This window comes from Balearica regulorum, chromosome 1, assembly GCF_011004875.1.
Source record: "Balearica regulorum gibbericeps isolate bBalReg1 chromosome 1, bBalReg1.pri, whole genome shotgun sequence".
In the NCBI taxonomy this organism is placed as follows: Eukaryota; Metazoa; Chordata; class Aves; order Gruiformes; family Gruidae; genus Balearica; species Balearica regulorum.
The window spans coordinates 5,175,803-5,194,508 of NC_046184.1; the positions used below are offsets into that span (position 1 = coordinate 5,175,803).

The 18,706-nt window shown below is 53.0% G+C and overlaps 1 protein-coding gene across 3 annotated transcripts in view; it reads left to right on the plus strand.

The window, feature by feature from the left end:
- The first annotated feature begins 9,286 nt into the window (after window positions 1-9,286).
- Window positions 9,287-18,706, plus strand: part of GATA3 (GATA binding protein 3) — a 30,237-nt gene continuing 20,817 nt past the window's right edge. For 2 of the 3 annotated variants that reach the window (XM_075761876.1, XM_075762024.1), the window contains exon 1: window positions 9,287-9,402. The gene's annotated coding sequence lies outside the window, so the exon portion shown is untranslated. Of the gene's footprint in view, window positions 9,403-18,362; window positions 18,601-18,706 lie in introns of those variants that run through there. The other variant, XM_075761951.1, reaches the window with a different exon arrangement.

Below are 18,706 nucleotides of genomic sequence, written 5' to 3' on the forward strand. Positions count from 1 at the left end.
CTATTTGAGAATGTCTCCGGAAACGCAACCTTAGTGGGTGTATGTATGTGGATGTATGCAGGCATGATGGAGAGACATACAGCTCTGAGCCTCGTATGGAATGTATGTATTTATATAGCACAAGATGTCTGCAAGCACTGGCGTGCACATGCACAAGAACCCCCTGCGCACACGCTACCTATATGTTCGTGTCCAAACACACGCACGGGGCATCTCTCCATAGGGACACACCTTTGCAATGCCCATAGGATGCGCGGCCCCGTGCTCGCTGGGCTAAAAAAAAAAAAAAAATTTAAAGTAATCCAGAATGCATATCTGATCCTGAAATTTGCTCACCCTCTCTCCCGTCCTCACCAGGCTTCGTTAAAGCATCCCTTATGGCATCCCTCATGGCATCCCTCGTTCCTGCAGGACAGCCCAGGGGTTGAATCCCCTGAAGTCCCTCGTGCACCTCCAAAAGGGAGAGCGGCAGGACCCGGTTCCCTTACAACACGCTCAAAATGCAAAAGCCAGGGCAATATGGAGACTATAGCTTTAGGCTGAGCGCCTCCGTGGCCTCACCTGGATGTCTTCCATCAGCATCGCACTCCTGGGCCCTGCAACTTCTAGGTCAAGGGCATGGGAACTAAACCCACGATTAACTCCCTCTTGGTTTTAGCTATTGCAAACTCTCTGGTAGTTACAACCCCCGGCGCTGCTCAGCCGTGTGTAGCTGTGCACACATTTCCTATGGCGATTGTTTGCCTTGATTCAGCTGACGAGCTTTACATTACCTGGGACCAGAGTGAGTTTTCTGCTAATGTCAGGAGCAAAATGTGATTGCTGGGAAGGGAGGGCTTGCGTGGCTTTGTAGCTGAGGAGTGTGGCTGGAAAAGGCCTCGAGTATTTGTTCAGTTCATTGGCCACTTCAGTAATAGAAAACTTTCTCTTGCAGGAAATTCTCTCTCTCTTTTTTATTTTTTTTTAAGCAGATGATTATTACAGGGAAAGTAAAATTTCTCTTTGGCGTCTTTGCTGCCTGCCGAGCTGCCCAGCCCACCCCCGTGCCAGGAAGTGCAAGAGCACTTGGGAAGGGGATTTGCCCCCGAAAGCATGGCTGGATTACCCAGCCCTCCACTGCCCGTGGTTTTCCCTGTGCTCACGCCCAGCACATCCCACTCACCAGTACAGTGTGGACCCCTCACACCCGTGGTCCTGCACCCTGCACCCCTGTGTACAGCTCATCCTACACCCACAGCTGATTCACATCTCGCGCTTCTGCTACAGGCACAGGTCGTTGCTTTACAGCCATCCCTATACGTTCCATATGTGCACAGCCTCTTCAGCTGCCCCCATCCTGCCAACCCCCCATCACCACAGGCAAACATGTCCATACATCCCTCACTCCTGCTAACGCACAGACACATATGGCATCTCCCTAACCTCCCTTACAGCCCTCGTGCCAAAACACACGTGCCCTGCGTCACCCCCAGGACCACGAACCCCCACGCAGGTACTCAGCCCTCCCGGCCAGCCCTGCCCTCACACACCCTTTGCACAAACGCACCTTCCAGGGTGCATCTTTGGATTTTCCCCTGCACGCAAACACCGTGAAACCCCTCCACCCACACGCTACAAAACACCCCCGCGTCTTCAAATCTCTACGTCTGTACTTGCTCATCTGGGGTGCACCCACCTGCACCCTGCAGCCTCCCATATAAAACACTCGGGATCAAGTGCACACAAGCCCAAATGCAGATGCCATCAAAATACATGTATTGCTCAAATGGTCCCAGACACCCCCCACCCCACGACGGACAGGGACACCCTCAGCCCAGCCAGGGCCACCAATAGACCTCCACCAAAGCTTTCCATAGACCTCCACCACCACAAAACCCTTGGCCCTGGCTTTTTGGGGCTCTCCAAGCTCCGCATCTCTCCCCACACCCCATCCTCTTCCTTCCCTCCTCCTTGCTTTCCTTTCTCTCAGGTTTATTTCCCCTCCACTCCCATTCCTTCCTCCCTTTCCTTCCCTCCCCCCCTGCCACGTCCCCAGCCTCCCACACAAGTTTAAAGCCATCAGCCCAGCCAACGGTTAACCAAATCGCCTTGACCTCTCTGCTATTTGATATTCGCCTCCTTGACACTCATTTAGGAGCGCGCAGCGGTAAAGCAGACATTGGACAAGTCCAGCCTGAAACCAAAGCCCTATGAAAGGAGGAGAGAGATCAGAAGAACCTGATAGCTAGGAACTTGTTCTCTCCAAAGGCTTTCTGGACATTTTAGCCTGGATCAGGGGTCCGTGGAGCGCCAGTTCGTCGCCAAGCAGGGTGTAAACGTTAAATGTTAGCTATTTGTTCCAGAGATTGGCATGAAGATCGAGCCTTTCTGCCTCCTCTCCCCCCCTGGCCCCCCTCCCGCAGTCTCTCCAGCCCGTCCAGAGTCTCACAGACACTCATTCATTAGCGGTTTAATAACCCTCCCGACGTGATAACATCCTTTACTCCCGACTCCGCGAGCGGAGGTGACCCTGGGGAGGGGGGGGGGGGGGGGGGGGGAGCGAGGGGGGGGCTGCTCACTCGAGATGCTCCCGGGGGATGGTGGTTCGGGGGTACCAGGCAGCCACGGGCTGCTCCTGATGCAATTGTCGGGTGAAGCAAAGCATCTTGTGTGTGTGTGTGTGTCCCCCCAAAAAAATAGTAATTAAGACCCAAGTAACCCAACTTTGGCGCTCAAGTCCCTAGAAGTCCGCGGGACACCTCCCCCCCGAGGTCCCCAAGCCCGGAGAGTGGCGGGGGGGGGACACACACGCTGCCCCCCCCCCGGCACCCCGTGTCCCCAGCCCCGGCTCCGCCGCCGGAGCCCCCCCGGCGCCCATCTCGGATGATGCAGAGATGCTGGCGGTACTTCACCCGATCAAGCCCTAGATTATTTTAAATGGCTCTAATTTCAACATTTATCGCATTTGCCCCGTAACTGCGGATTCAGGCATCTGAAGCAACCTTTGGAAACTCTGATTAGTTCAGCTTCGTTCAGTGCCTTTTCCTCCCTCTCCTTTCTCCCCAGTTGTTTTTGTTGTTGTTGTTGTGGTTGGGTGGGTGGGTTTGGTTTTGGTTTTTTTTTTTTTCCTCTCTCCCCTTTCTGCGCGACTTTCGTGCGCTGCAGATAAGATATAAAATACTCTATCGGGATACTGTAATATTAAAGATCAAAAGTGGCATCAATTGAAGACCAAACGCACGGAAAACAAAGGGGAAGGCTGGGAGATGTTCATCAGCTAATTACAACTGCAAATATTATGCAAATTTATCTTGGCACAGAAATGGAGAAAGCGAGTTTAAGTGCGGAGATAATGCTGGAATATTGAATGTTCAGCTGAGGGTGGGACGTGGTCCAATAAATTCATCTGAGGGAGAACCGGTATTATATATATGTATATTCCTATCAAATCATCTACACTTCAAATTGGGGGGATCAAAAATTGCGGTTATAATTGATACTTGAAATTCCTTGACAAATATTGCACGGAATATACGGTGGAGGAAGAGTAGGCAAGCAGAGATTACCCTTCGAATGGGATTTGTGAAACATCGCATATAAAATGATGAACCTATAGCAGGGAGACGTGCATTTGTAACACGCACACGAGTGGGGAGGGAAGGTCCACCCCATTCAAGACCCCAGATGGGAGCCTTCCCCTTTAGGCAAAGGGGAAAAAACAAGTTATTTTTCAACCTCATTTTAGAAGCGTCTCCCGCTTCCTGGAAAAAAGGACCGTGCTAGACCTGGTTAATGATTAAACACCGTCCCTGTGCCGTGAGAGCCAAGAAGGGATGAGAGGGAGCCAGGGAAACTTAAACCAAGGCAGAACAGGGCTGCCAGCACCTGTCCCCAGAAATTTTAGCATCAGGAGTGCTTGTACACAAAGGGGGGAAAAAAATTTAAAAAAAAAAAAAAAAAAAAAGCGACACGCAGCAAATCGACCACGAAGAGGATTTTAGGCACCATTTTCTCTCCGGTGCTGTCCAAGAAATTAAGAGGCGGGGATGCTCCAACGCGGGTCAGGAGCATCCCCCAGCCCCTCGGCGGGGTTTTGGGGGGGTGGGTTGAGCCGTTATCGGATTTGACCCACGCGGTGGTTCAGTCGAGATGAACTTTTGGACTGAGTTGTTATTGGTATGGGAATCCTCCCCCCAAATCCATCCCTTAGAGGGGAATAAAGGGGGTTATTTGCCGCAGAAATGTTTGAAATGCATCTTTTCCCTGCGCAGGTGAGGAGGCAGACACCGGCTGCTTCTTCCCTTGAAGGATTCAAACGAATACATTCAAATCCAGCAATATATCAGCAGATCTTCCCCTCCTCAGGCACAGAAATATCAATAATTTCAGGTGACTTGCCCCCCGCCCCCCCCCCACTTTTCATTTCTTCAGCCAGAAACACAGAGCAGCGTTCATTTGCATACAAAGCAACCCGCGGAGTTTCTCCAGGTTATGAGAAATGCCTTTAAAAAAAAAAAAAAAAAAAAAAAAAGAAAAAAAGAGCCAGAGACACAGGGAAAGAGGAGAGAGACTCCTAGCAGAAATCTTATCGATTTTTTGCTATGCATGTATTTATTTAGCAACGGGGCGGGGAGAATATTGAACATTATTGGCAGCGCTCGCTTTAAAAAAAAAAAAAAGGAGGGGGAAAAAAAAGAGGGAGATGCAAATTGTGTTTTATCTTAACCCGGCTCCGTGCTTTATTCAATGTTTATGATGCATTATCTCCCCTTTAAATAAAAAATAAATCATGTAAAATTAGGATCTCGCAGCCACCGAGAGCAGAAGCTCGGGTCGATTTTCTTAATTTCAGTCTGAAAGTGACACACTAATTAAAGCGCCTCACATACACACCCCCGCAACTTCTTTATTATTACTATCAGATTTACCTTATATTTTCCCAATTTTTTTTTTAAAAAATCTAAACAAACAAACAAAAAAATCAGATTCGCTGCCCCCAGGATAAAACTAAACTGAAATAAGGACCCTCGTGGGTTTTTTTTTTTTTTTTCCCCCAACGTTGCCCATCGCTTTCCGCCATCAGATTCATTGTGATGTATTAGATGCAATAAATTATCCCATGTAACAAAACATTGGGAGCTGAAAGGGTGATAATCTGGAAAGCAGAGATAAGGATTCATTATTCCGAATCATTATGAATCCAACGTTGCCTCTGACTTCTTTCTTAATCAGCTCCTCTGATCCTGGATATGTGAGCAGCACAGATAAGGAAAGAGTCATTTATAATTCTGTACCTCGTCTAATATTTTAAATAAAGTCAGAGGCAAGAAAACGCTATAAAACACAAGCAAGAGGCGGGCTCCGAATGAAATATCACTTCGATGTTGTTAGAGCCGCAGTAAGATTTAATTAAAATTCTCCACTTCCACGTGCTTTATATATTTTTATAAATATATTTTGCACCTTGGCTTTAATGGATAGGAATTTGCAAGTGGGGCTATTTGTTGGGGGTCTGGTTTTGACTTTATTTCCAAGTCTCCGATTTCGGTGAATGGAAGATGTGGGCGGAGGGGGGGGTGGGGGTGGGAGTTGGGGGGCACTATTTTAATTTCCGAGGTTTCCCCCCCCCAGCCCCGCTCTCCCTCCCCACCGTTCACACAAAGTCATTAGGTCGATCCTACCAATGTAGGAGGCTGCGTTTAATGGAAATCGTTTTAAAGCGAATATACTCTGCGCACACAAAGCACAGGATCAATGCCAAACCGGCTGATTTGGGGAGATCAAGAGGAAGGGTGCTTTCACACACCCCCCCCCGCCCTTGGAAATGAAGATTGCAACGATGATATTAAAAAATAACCGATCTCAGACTGAGTTTTCATAGCCTGGGAGGGGGAAATTATTGATTATTGACAACTTTGCTGCGGGGTGGGGGCAGAGAAGGGTGGGTTTTCTCTCCAGAGCAGACAAGGCAGTTTAATTATAGCGAATAAAACATCCCTAACCTCCTTTCTGCAACCAGCGGAGCGGTTATCGCTAACAATAACGTATGGATTATATTTATGGAGGGTCCGACTGCAAATCTTGGTTCAGGCGGAGCCGAAATCGATTGTCTGTGTGTGTGTGTGTGTGTGTGTATGTGTAGGTATTTATTTCGATGTATACGCGTCTAAATGTGTGCCAGGAGGAGAGCAAGAGGTGGGATTAGCCACACGCAGTTGGAGAATCACAGGCTCCCCTAGTGAGTTGGAAAACACAAGGAATTTTTTATTTCATTTATGTATTCTTCTATACGTATTTTTCCGTATATACTTTATATATAGATTTCATATATATACACACCATATATATATTCCACATATATATACACACACGTAATATATATACACGCATGTATGTATTTATTTAAATGACCTCTGGCTACCTCACTATTGCTTTTAATGTATATTCGGACCTAAACTGCAGGCATCAAGGAAGGTCTGTGATATTTATGATAAACCCCGGGTGCCATTTAAAGCCTCATTAGTTATGTTTAACCTCTGAATCACCAGTCATCATAGCTGGAAATGAACTTCACGGTGCGGGGTGAATGCGGTGGTGGGGAGGGAGGATGAGCGTGAGTGTGGATGCGCCTGCGCCTCTGCCCAAATTCCCTCTCCCCCCCCCCCCCAGCAAGCCCCAGCCGGGGGAAATAGAGACAATAGCGCAGGGACTCCATCTCCACGGGCTTCCCAAGCGGTTTTTGCAGGAAGATCCTTGATTTTTCGTTTCCCCACCTCGCCCCCACTTCCACGGTGTGCTCAGACATCCCAGATCCAGCTCCCTCCCTCTCCGCTTTTTTTTTTTTTTTTGTTTTGTTTTGTTTTGTTTTGTTTTTTCCTGGGCAGTTTTGGAGGGATCCTGCAACATCGTCTTCCACGCTGATCTCGCCTCCCTCCCGTAGTACTATTTTCGGGGAGCAGAAATCGTGGCGAGCAGAAGATTTCCCAGGGAATTTCCCTACCCGGTGATGGGGAACACACACACCTACTGATTTTAGCTGTATTCTCCTTTTTTCTTTTTTTTTTTTTTTTTTTCCCTGCAAGCATTTAGCCTCTGTTCCTCCACTCGGCTCTGTGCAAACCACACAAGCCTCGCGGCTTTAAAATGCCAATTTTGGAAGCCTTTCCCTAGCAAAAGCCACATTTCTCGGTGAGGAGAGATGGGCTCAACCCGCCTCCCCCCCCGTTGTTGGGGTGCCCGAGCTGTTTCCATCCCTGTTTCGCGGCGGGAAGGCTCCCTTCACAGCTCTAATGAGCTTTAAGTTATTACCTTAATTGAATGTGTTTTCTAAAGATAGAATTGGGAGGCGATCGCGTTACCTTTCACCTTACAAAGAGTCACTCTAGAAGTGGAGATAGCGAACTCCCAACGTCAGCAGAAAAAAAAAAAACCCACCCAATATCCCTCCAGGAGTAGGAGTATATATATTTTTTTCCCTAAGTGATCAATTTTCACCCCCGTTGAAGAGCCAGTCGCGCCGAGACCCAGCGCCGCCGGGATGCGCGGAATCTCCGCCGGGTACCGCGGAGACAGGGCGGGTCGGGCGGGTCTGCACACACACACACACACACACAGAGAGCACGAGTGGGTGTCCCACTCGTGGGGCCTGAACACTGCTGCACGCACCTTGTTTAGCCCTGGCAATAAAGCATTTCTGGTTCATTCCCGTAGGAACATTTCGCGTCAGTGGTGGATGTAGGGTTTGATGCTAAATAGCGGGGGGGGGGGGGGGGGGGGAGGGGGTGTTTCCCCACCCCTCCTCACTTTTTCCCCCTCCCCACATCTTCTCCCATCCCGGGAAGTGGCTGCCCACCCGGGTAGAACAGCGTGGCCGCTCCGGAACACGTTTTTCACGGCAAAGCCTTCTCTAGGCTGGTCCTCCGTGTCTTGTCTTGCTTTGCTGGCAGGATACCCCCCACCCCCCGCCCTGGGTTGGGGGGGGGGGGTGTTGCAGAAATAAGCACCCACCCTTAACAGTAAAAACCAGCATCCCCAAACCCCAGGGAAGTTTTCTTGCGAGCAAATCTGCCGGTGGATTGGGGGGGGAGTGGGGCGGGTGGGGTGCGTACACGCAGGGCTGCAACACTAGGTTTTGGGGACTGGCACGAGTGGGGGGTTAAATGTGGGAAAATCAGTTTGCCCCCCCACACCCCCGGTCCCTCCTTCTCCTTCTCATCGGTGCAAGATTTGGGGCATCCCCCGGAGCCTGCGGCATGGCCACGGCCCGGCTCCCAGTCTTCTCTCCCGGCCCCACAGCAGGTCGAGGGGGACTTTTATCTTTCCCCCCTCCCACCCCAGCCCTCGAAATCCCCCGAGTCTTTACAGGGAAGGGGGATTGGGGAGGGGGCAGGGGGCTGCAGCTCCCCCCCCCCCCCCCGGCCCTCCCATTCTCTCCGCACGGAGACCGGCCCTGGGTTCAAGCCCGTCCAGCTCAGGGAGGACAGACAGCGGGGAGACAGACAGACAGACCCCCCGCCTGGGACCGGCCCCCAAGGTCAGTGTCTCCCTGCCGCGGCCGGGAGCTTGCTTCATCCCGGAGGGGGGGGGGCACGGGGACAGGGGGACAGTCCCCCCCGCTCTCGGAGTGCCAGGGGATGCGTGTGTATTTTATATATTTTTTTTTTATTTATTTATTTTTTACTGTCCAGATCCCGGAGCCTTGCAGAGACACATATTCGAAAGAAAAATAAAAATTAATAATAACTAAAAATAAATAAAATAAAGGAAAATAGGGTCAATAAAAGTCTCTCCCGAGGAGGAAGGGGGACAGAGGAGAAGAAACGGTCCCTGGTAGCTAATGCCACCGCTTTTCTTCGAAAGCTTTCGATGCAAGCGGAGCGAACCTCGCTGTTATTTGTATGATCATACGCTTAATTATTTTTTTTTTTTTTCTTTCTGTCTCTCTGCCTCTTCCCAAGCGTTGCAGGCTCACGGCAGTGACAGCTGCTCCCGGGACGGGTTACATCACGCTCACACCTCTGCAAACCCCAGTACCTGGCGCGTCCCACCCCCCCCGGCCCTGCCCCTGTCGTGTGTGTGTCGTGTCCCCGTCCCCGTCCCCCCCACCCCGCCTCCCCGCCCCATGTGATTCCCGGGATGGGTGTGTAAAGAAATGGCCCATCATATTCCTCTCACTCTTTCTCTGCCCTTTTCCAACCCGGAAGAGCTCTGATCTTCAGCCCAGCCCGGAGGAGGAGGAGGAGGAGGAGGAGGAGGAGGAGGAGGAGGGCAAGGGTGGGCGTTTGGAGGATGCGGCTCCCCCAGGTTTTCCCCCTCGGTGGGAGCTTGCGACATGCCAGCAGCCGCCGCCGCGGCTCCGCTCCTCCCGCACTCCTGCCCTGAGAGCTCCAGCGGAGCGGGACAAAACAAAAAGCATCTGCCCAGGTCAGTGAATACTCCGATTTGTGTGTCTGTATGTCTCCTCACCCTTCTCCTTTTTTTTTCCTTCTCCCTTTTTTTTTTTTTTTTTCTTCTTCTTTTTAATTTCTTCGCCTCCTTTTACTCCTTCTCCACGTGGAGGGAATTAGGACGGGGATCTCTGCTCAAAGGGCAGCAGCCGCCGGCTTGAAATTCAACCCGACACCCCCCCACCCCCCTTATTGCTTCGGGTGCGTGTTTGAGGGGGAGTTGGGTTTTCCCGGTGACCTTGGGGAAAGGCACCCCCCCCCTTCCCCCCAACCTCCCCCCCCCTTCCCCGGCCCGTGAGGGAGCCGAAATTTGGGAAGCGGGTGAGAAAAAGCAATTTTACCCCGGGGTGTTAGGGGTAAAGGAGTGAGGTGGGGATGGTCGGGGCTGGGAGATGGGACACGGCACTGTCCTGTTCGGGTGTGAAATACCCATCTCAGGACGGCAAAGGGATATATCTGTGTATGCGGGATCGCGGCCTTTCCGTGCCTGGCTTCGTACCTATGTGCATATACCTTTGTATATACAGCACCACATACGCGTATCACTTATATTGCTGCGTAGAGCGGTGTCCGTGTGCCGATGTCTGCCAGCGCGGCTGTGAGCAGCGGGACGTCTGCGTTTCTGTCCTGTTCCCACGTATAATACTTACCGATGCTGATTTGATCATGTTAGGTCGATCCGTGCTGTATAGTCCATGATATATACTATACATTTAGCTCTCTGTATTTTATGTTAAAATATATATAGTATATAATATATAACAAGCGTACTCTGCTTCTAATAGGATCTAATTAGGGCGATCTTTCGCCTCTTTCCGCAGATATTCCTCCTTTTTTATACCGTGTAAATCCAAACCACAGCTACCTCAGCCGCGGAGGAGAGATGTGCCGTTAAGGCAGGCTGAGATGAGGAGGGAGATGGCTCCGCTCGGGGCCCGGATCCCGCACCTTTCCCTGCGGCTCCCGGCTCCCGGCCCCGCCGGGCAGCGCTGCCCGCAGCGCCCGGGGAGATCCGCGGGCCGGGCCGGGCCGTCCTGGGCTCCGGCAGGACTTGGTGCCCGAAGGACGAGAGCAGAGTTTCCCCTTCTCTGCCGACACCCCTGGGTTTATGTCTCTCTCCTCCTTCTCCTCTTTGTAGTCATTTTTTTCCACCCTCCAGACTGGGAGGAGGGTATTTTAGGAGGGAGCCAGGATATGGCTCGGGTTGTCCAGAAATGAGCGTTAGCTGTCATTGAGTGTCTTGAAAACAGGGCAAAAAAAATAACTATCTATCCATCTATCTATCCATCTGTCTATCCATCTGTCTGTCTATCCATCCGTCCGTCCATCCATCCTTCCATCCATCCATCCCAGCTCCTCTTACGTTCACGGGCAGCGGGCTCTGGGTGATGGATTTTAATGCAACCGGATAATTAATAACCACCGGCCCTACTTGTTTTCTCCATTATTTATGGGGCGCAGGTACGGAACGGGGGAGCCGGGGTCAGCGGTGCCGAGGACAGGGGCCGCAGCGGGGGCTGCCCCGGTCCCCTCTCCCCGGCCACACCGGGACCGGCATCCCCGGCCGCCGAGGCGGGCAGGGGGGACAGAGAGGCTCTCGGCAGGCTGGTGATCGTGGAAAAGGAGAAATAGGCTGTCGGGAAGGAAGGAGGGAAGAGGGAAGTTCTTCTCCACACACCCCCCCCCGCCCCCCGGCACTTTGCTCCCGGCTGGGGCAAAGCGCTTCATTCTCCCCGGGGATGGTTTTGGGTTTTTTGGTTTGGTTTGGTTTTGGGGTTTGGTTGTTGGTTTTTTTTTCCTTTTCTTTTCTACATTGCCGAGGGGGGTGTTTCAATTTCAAGGGGGGAACTAAGACGAGGGGGTGCTTCCCCGCAGGGGCAGGTAGAGAGCGGGATGCGCCGCGGGGGGTACCCAGCTGGGGGGGGTCCGCTCGCCCCCCCGGGATGCGGGCAGCATCTTAGGGGTGATGGGGACGACGACAGCATCTTAGGGGTGCCTATATGGGCACCTCAGGGGAATTTGGGGTGAGATAGTCCCCCCCCCGTAGAGCGGAAAGAAATCGTGCAGATTTTGCTCCCCCCGACACCCCCGGTATTATCCGAATTTGGGAGCCTGGGACGGTAAATATGAGCCCCTCGTTTACAGAGTGGGGGGTGCCACCGGGCGAGGTGGCCTTGTCGTGCCGGGTTACACCCGGGGTGGGGTGTCTGTGGACACGGGACGTTTATTTTGGGAGGGGCTGGGGGGGTGCAGGGACAGCTCTAAACTAGCAGCAGCCGGACGCTTCCCGGAGGAAATCGCTCCATTTTTAATCCCGGGAGGTCGGGATATGCCCCTTCGCCTCGCCAAGGAGCTGGTGTTAATTCTGCCGCCTCTTCTCACGCCAACCGCCTGGCGATTTGTTGTTTCTGCTTTATCTAAGTCCCAGGGTAATTTCTGCTTTTGAAAAGGAAAAAGGGGGGGGGGGGGGGAAAAAAGTCATTAAACCCGACGGCAGCTTCACCTTCTCCGTGGGGTGCGAGGAAAACGGCGCGGCTGGGGCTTCAAGCCTGCAAGATGCTTTCCCTTCACTTCAATCCGCCTTAAAATCTATCGCTCAAAATGGTCCTGGGCGATAAAGCAAAGCCGAGAAACACGAAATAAAACGACACCACCAACCCTCCCTTTTCTGTTTTTTGGTTTTTTTTTTTGGTTTGGGGTTGTTGGTTTTTTTTTTTTCAGTTAATGCGCATTTCCTTAACCTCATCTTAACTTGGAGTAGCTGGTCAGGCGGATTTCTAGTTTTTCTTTTCTCTTTTTTTTTTTTTTTTTTTAATTAATCCAGTAGAAGCCTTTCCGGAGCGCTGCCCCACCGCCCCTACCCCAGCGCCGTGCGGGCGGGAGCGATGCCCGGTGCCGCGGCGGGGATCCGTGCGGCGGGTCGGGGAGCTTCTCCGTGCAGCTTGGAGAGGGGGAAAGAAAGGGGGAAAAGAACAAAAAAAAAAAAAAAAAATAGAAGGGGAAAAAAAATAAAGGGGAGCAGAAGAAGCCTTTTTCAAGCCACCCCTTTGCTGTTTGAGAAAAGGAACGGGGAGAGGGAAGGAAGAAGAGGGACTTACCGGGTTGAGCTTGAAACCGGGGCTGTGCTGCGGAAGAAGGAGGGAAGGAAAGAAGGAAGGAGGGAAGGAAGGAGGGAGGGAAGGGAGCTGGACTCTGCCTCCCATCCCGGAGCAGGACGGGGCACCGGCGGGGGTGACACGGCTCCCCCCCCCCCCCTTCTCCCCTTTGCCCGGCTCTTCTCCGCGTCTCTGCCGCGTAGTTTGGGGAATGTGTTGGGGGGAGAGGTCGCCGCTGGGACTTGCGGAGCCGGTTTTTGATCTTTCTCAGCCTTTTTTTTTTTTTTTTTTTTTTTTTCCACACCAGGCAGTGTCCCGGGGCAGTCGCCCTCCTCTCAGCTTCAAAGGGGGGGGGGGGGGGGGGGGAGGAGGGAAAATAAAAGTCCTAGTATCTCTCCTCCCAGTTTTAATTCTTCGAATTTCTTTTCTTCGGCAGAGCAGGGTTTTCCCCCCTCTCTTACCCCCCTCCACCAAATAGCATCATTTGCGCTGAAAAAAAAGTGTGTGTGTGTCTGGCGGGGGTGGTGGTGCACGAAGGGAGAAAAAAATTGAACCCGATGTAATCAGACATTGATTTGTTCTCTCTCTGAATTTGCATGGCTCGTCACTTCTTTGTGTGCGTGTGTTTATGTTTCCTCCCGATCTTCGCGAAGGGGAGATAAAAGAACTATTAGAAGAGAACGGAAATATATATGTATATATTTAAAAAAAAAAAAAAAAGGAGTAAAAAAAGAAAAACCACCCATGTGGCTGGTTTCGAAGCGGAGGGGAAGGTTCGCACGGGATGAGAAAGGGGAGAGGCACAAACGTCAGTCTAATGTCTCCGTCTCTCTTTCTTTTGGACTTTTATCATTATTATTATTAATAATTATTATTATTATTATTATTTTGCCAGCCCCTAGCCGGAGGGATGCTGATTATAGTTTTATTGATAAAGAGGGGGGTGTGTGTGGCGTTGGGGGAACAGATCATAATTCCTGCCTGATTCACGACGGTGCGGGGGGGGAAAAAAAGGGAAACCAAAATATTCCCTTTTCTCTCCACCTTTATTTAACCCAAGATCATCTCAGCAGCGTTACCAGGGCCCAGCCATCTTCACACCGGGGGCTGGCAGGCTCCGTGTCCCGGGAGGGGCTGCCCCGGCCGGCGGGCACGGCTGAGCGCGGTTCCCTCCCCCGGCCCAGCCAGGGAGATGGCAAAGCCGCTCACAACCCCGGGTCCCTCTGCCTCGGCAAGAGAGCAAGTTGCTGTATACACGGGGGGGGGAAAAAATCTTCGGAGCTCTGCCCTGGGCCGTGTCCTCTCCATAACCCTCCGATCCGTCGCTCCCGGCTGTTTGTACAGCTTTACCTGTACTATTCTGGTACCCTGTAAAAAACCCTAGCCCGGCAAACGTAACTTAATCCGCTTTCAGTCAATTGTCGTCTAAAAGGGGGCTAAAGGAGGGGGGGAGATGCTGGGGGGGGGGGGTGTTCTGTCTGTCCCCGCCCCGAGGTGCCAGTCTCTGCGGTGGGCACCGGTGGGGACGGGGGCAGCGGGTGGCCCCGGGGTCCCGGCACCGGGAAAATCGCCTCTGTATCTATTGTAATGGGAAGACCTGGAGGAAAAAGGGCGGCGGGCAGCTTTAGTGCCCTTTGACTGCCTGTTTTTAAGGGAGGGGTAGGCTGGGTTAACAGCTCCATCTCCCCGAGTTTAGATATGGGGTTTTGTTGTTGTTGTTGATTTTTTTTTTTTTAATTCCCCCCCCCCTTTTGGGACTTTCAGTGACTTTTGTCAAAAGCGTTTCCTTCTGACCTTTTAACGCCAGAGCTAGCCCCAGTTCTCTCCCCCCTCCACAGACATCCCTCCCCTAGCTAGGAGGGATGCTGGAGCCTCGCTTCCCCCCCCCCCCCCCTCCGCCAGAATTAACCCCCGAGCCCCCGAGCCTTATCTGACGGCTGGTGGCGAGCTTGGGGCTAATTGCTCCAACAATGGGCTCCTATTAACGCCGAGCTGTCACTGGAAACCCTGCTGGGGGCTGCCGGGGCGGGGGGGGGGGGGGGGGGCGAGGTGATGGATCTGCAGCCACAGCCTGGGAAAAGGACGGTCAAGGCCAGCGGTCCTCGCAAAACCCCTGGAGATCACAGATTAATGGGGGGGGAGGGGGGGGTGATGATGGGTTTGCTGTCTTTTTTTTTTTTTTTTTGCTTCCCCCCCTCCTTTTTCTTTCTTTCTTTTTTTTTTTTTTTTTTTTTTTTTGAGGAGTGCGTTTTTGTCCTCCCCACCATGGTTTCTCTCCGGCTGGGAAGGGGATAGTAAAATCGTGGTTACAGAGGCCGGGGGAAAATGCAGGGAAGGACTGAGAAAACTTGATTTGAAGGAGGGTGTCCTTCTCCCGAAATTGGGGCTGTGGCTCCGAGGGGGAGGCGGCACGCAGGGTCCCGCTGTGCCACCGCCTGTCCCCGTCCCCCCGCCCCCGGGACAGGATGGGGCCCTCAGAGCTGTTGCCATTTCTTCCCCCACTCCACTGATCAGACTTGGTGTAGCTATTGATTGTTTAATTTTATATATATATATATATTTTTTTTTTACTTTAGTCATTTTATTTTACATTAAACATAGTCATTTTATTTTGCATTAAACGTTCCATGCCCTCCAAACAGCTGAAGGAAAACGGTTTCCCCCTGCCCCCGGAGAAGGGGAAAGGCACGTTTTCTCGATAGCTTAGCAATTTTGTGACCTCTAGACGGAAATTCCCCTCCCGTGATCCCACGGCTGTAGGTCCCAGGGCTGTAACTGCGGGAGGGGGGGTGTGGGAATCTCAGCTCACCTGCCCAAAGAGCCCGGCTCGGCACTAAAGACATCCCCTCACCCAGATGTTAAAAGAAATTGATTTTTAAAGTGACTTTTTGCAAGTGCAGGACACCACCCTCGCCCGCAGGGTCTGCTTGGGGTCTGGGGAAATTTGGGGAGCGGGGATAAAGGGGTAAATTCTCGGGAGCCACTTTGGCATCACGTCCATAAAACGCTTAAGGCTGGGGGGTGGGAAAATTTGTGCTCTTCCCTGCAAATAAATGCTTTGCAAAAGGCGTTCCCCTCTTTACTGTCCTCTTCCTCTCAAAGAAATACCCCCCCAAGGAGGAGGGGTGGGCAAGGAACCCCCCCCCCGGTGCTGGGGCACCCAGCTGCCCCCCCCATACCGCCGTAGGGCCGCCCGTTGCGGTGGGAGCCGGCGGGGCATCCCGGCAAGCGCATCAGAAGGCATCGCCCTGACTCCCCCCCTTTTCCCTCCCAGTGCACCCCAAAAACTGGGGTCGGGAAAGGAGGGGGCAGACTGCAAAAAAAAACAAAAACCAAAAAACAAACCCCCCAAAAACTGCAGGCAAAGCGGCTCCTGTCCAGCTGGGCGGGGGGGGGGGGGGAGAGAGGAAACACGAGCTTTCCCGGAGACAGTTAAAACCCCCAGCTCGGGGAGGGTCATAAGCATCCTCCACCCCCCCAGCCCCCCCGCGACAGCCCCCTCCTTTCCCCGTCCTCCTAATGGGCTGCCGGGAGCGGTGCCCGGCTCCCCCCGGGCGGCGGGGCTCGGCGCTCGGTCCCGCCGGCGTCGGCGAGGCTGGACAGCGAGGGGCAGCGCCGAGCCCGGCCCCGCCGCAGCCTTTCCCGGTCACCCGGTCAGTCCTGGGGGGGGGAACCGGACCCACCACCCCCATACGGACTTGTCCGTACCCCGACCCCCCCCTCGCTCCCAACCCGGCCCATTTCCCAGGTGTCCCCCCCCCCCGACTGGGCTACACTGACCCCAAAGCACGGCTGGTTCCCCGGCTTCTGTATCTGCCCCTGCCGACTTTTATTATTATTATTATTATTATTATTATTAAATAAAATAAACATATATATGTGCATCCCCACGGAGAAGCATGAAACCTCAGCGGTGCTTCTCTGTCCCCACGCCCAACGGCGGATGGGCCGCACCGGAGGCTTAACACCGGGCTTAAAACGAACGCAAGAACGCGGAGCATCCGTCTGGAGGCTCAACTCCTCCGGCCGTCGGGGAGCGGAGCGGCCGGGGAGGCATTTCCAGGCTGCAGGTTGAGCCCAGCCCGGTGCTGCTGCCGCCGCGGGGAACGGCGCTGGCCCCGGAGACCGGACACCGGAGACCGCCCCGGCGGCACCCGGCGGGGGGTAACGGCGCAGCGCGGCCGCCGCTGCGGAGCCCCAGTTTTTAATTAGCCCCCCCCTGTATAAAAACTCCTGAGAGGAGCTTCCTCTCGCACCCGGGTAGACGCTCTCTTGCCGGCGTGCGGAGAGACAGCACCCAAAGGCACCCTGTAAGTGACTTTTTCTAGTTCTTTTTAAATTGGTATTCTTTTTTCCTTTTCCCGCTATTTCTTTTCTTTTCTTTTCTTTTCTTTTCTTTTCTTTTCTTTTCTTTTCTTTTCTTTTCTTTTTCTTTTTCTTTTTCTTTTTCTTTTTCTTTTTCTTTTTCTTTTTCTTTTTCTTTTTCTTTTTCTTTTTCTTTCTCTTGCCTTTTGCCTTTTTCTTTCCTTTTTCCTTTTTATTTTTCTTTCCTTTTTCCTTTTTATTTTTCTTTCCTTTTTTCTTTCCTTTTTTCTTTTCTTTTTTCTTTCCTTTTTCCTTTTTATTTTTCTTTCCTTTTTCTTATTTTCCCTGTCTTGCTGCCTGTCTTTCCTTTCTCTCTACGTCTTTTTTTTTCTTTCTCTCCCCTTTTCCCTCTCCTCTCTCTCCCTCTTCCTTTTATTCTTCCTCTCTTTTCTCTCTTCCCTCTCTCCCCTTTCTCTCTTTTCTCTGTTCCTCTCCCTCTCCCCCCCCCCTCTCCCTTTCACCCCCGTTCCCGGGGTTGTTCCCTGGCCGGGAGGTCAGTGCCGTGCCGTGCCCGTGTCCGGCAGTGCCGTGCCGTGCCGTGCCGTGCCGTGCCGTGCCGTGCCGTGCCGTGCCGGGCCGGGCCGTGCCGTGCCGCGGTGCCGGCGGGGCCGCTAGGGGATGCCCTGGCTCAACGCAGCGGCCGGGCCGGCCGGCGGGGCGCGGGCGGGCAGCCAATCAGCGCCTCCCGGGGCCGGCGCCCCAGTTCCTGCTCGCCCCCCATTGGCTGCTGGGCGGCGGGCGGCGCTGCGGGCGCGGAGCCCGCGGGGGGTCGGCAGGGCCGGGGCCGGGGCGGCCGGGGGTCCCGTCCCGCATCCCCACCCGGGACCGGCACCCTCCCTCTCCCCCTGCCCTGAGCCCCGCGCAGCCTCCCCGTCTCTACTTGAGCCCCACTGGGATGTCCAGTGGACCTGGGAGGGAACCCCCAACGCACTCTAAACCACCCCAAAATCGCGTTATTTCCCAACGCGGTCGTTTCTCTGCGCTTGTATCCTTAAGAAAAATATAATTTAAATCCTTTACGCGACGGAGCAGCTCTAAACCCGGCCGTGTAGGAGGAGAGGCAGCTTTATTTCAGGTGGCCAGCCCCCCCGGAGATCCTGCACCTGCCGACACATCCCCGGCTCGGCCCGGCCTCGGTCCTGGGGGGGGGCTCCGGTCCCTCTTCGCATCTCCCGGGGTACCGGCAGGAGAACCGAACCGGTCCCTTCCACGCACGACCTCTAGGAGTGGCCACTCGTAGAGTTTTCCGGCCAGCGGGAAAAGTTATTTTCCCCCTTAAAAAGGGAAAAAAATAAAAAAAAAAAAAAAAGGGGGGGGGGGGGATTAAAAGAAGTTGGCAAAAGGGGGTTCCCGCGGGTGCGCGGCGGGGGCAGCGCGGAGGCGGCCGGTGCGCCCCGCCGGTCCCCTCCTGAGGCGGGGACAGGCTCCGCCTCCCCCGGGCTTATGACACTGGAACCTCCTTAAGTTGCGTCTCGCCACAGCTGTCTGTAAGCACTGAGCCGGCTGGCGCCATCCTGCTCCTTTCAGAAAGAATGCCTTCCCTGTAAAAAAAAAAAAAAAAAAAAAAAAAAAAAAAAAAAAGGAAAAAAAAGACAAAAAAAAAGACAGGGAGGAAAAAAAATAGGGAAAAAAAATAGGGCGAACGAGCACAATCTGATCTGATCAAGCACTTTCAGCTTCATCCCTCCTGGGTCACATACTGCTTCTCTACCAAGGTTTGTGCGGAATTTCTTTAGAAACTTGTCTCTTTCTGGTTTGTTTTTGTTTTTTTCTGTCTCTCCCCCTCCTTTTCCCCTCGCTCTTTCCCTTCACCCCCACCCT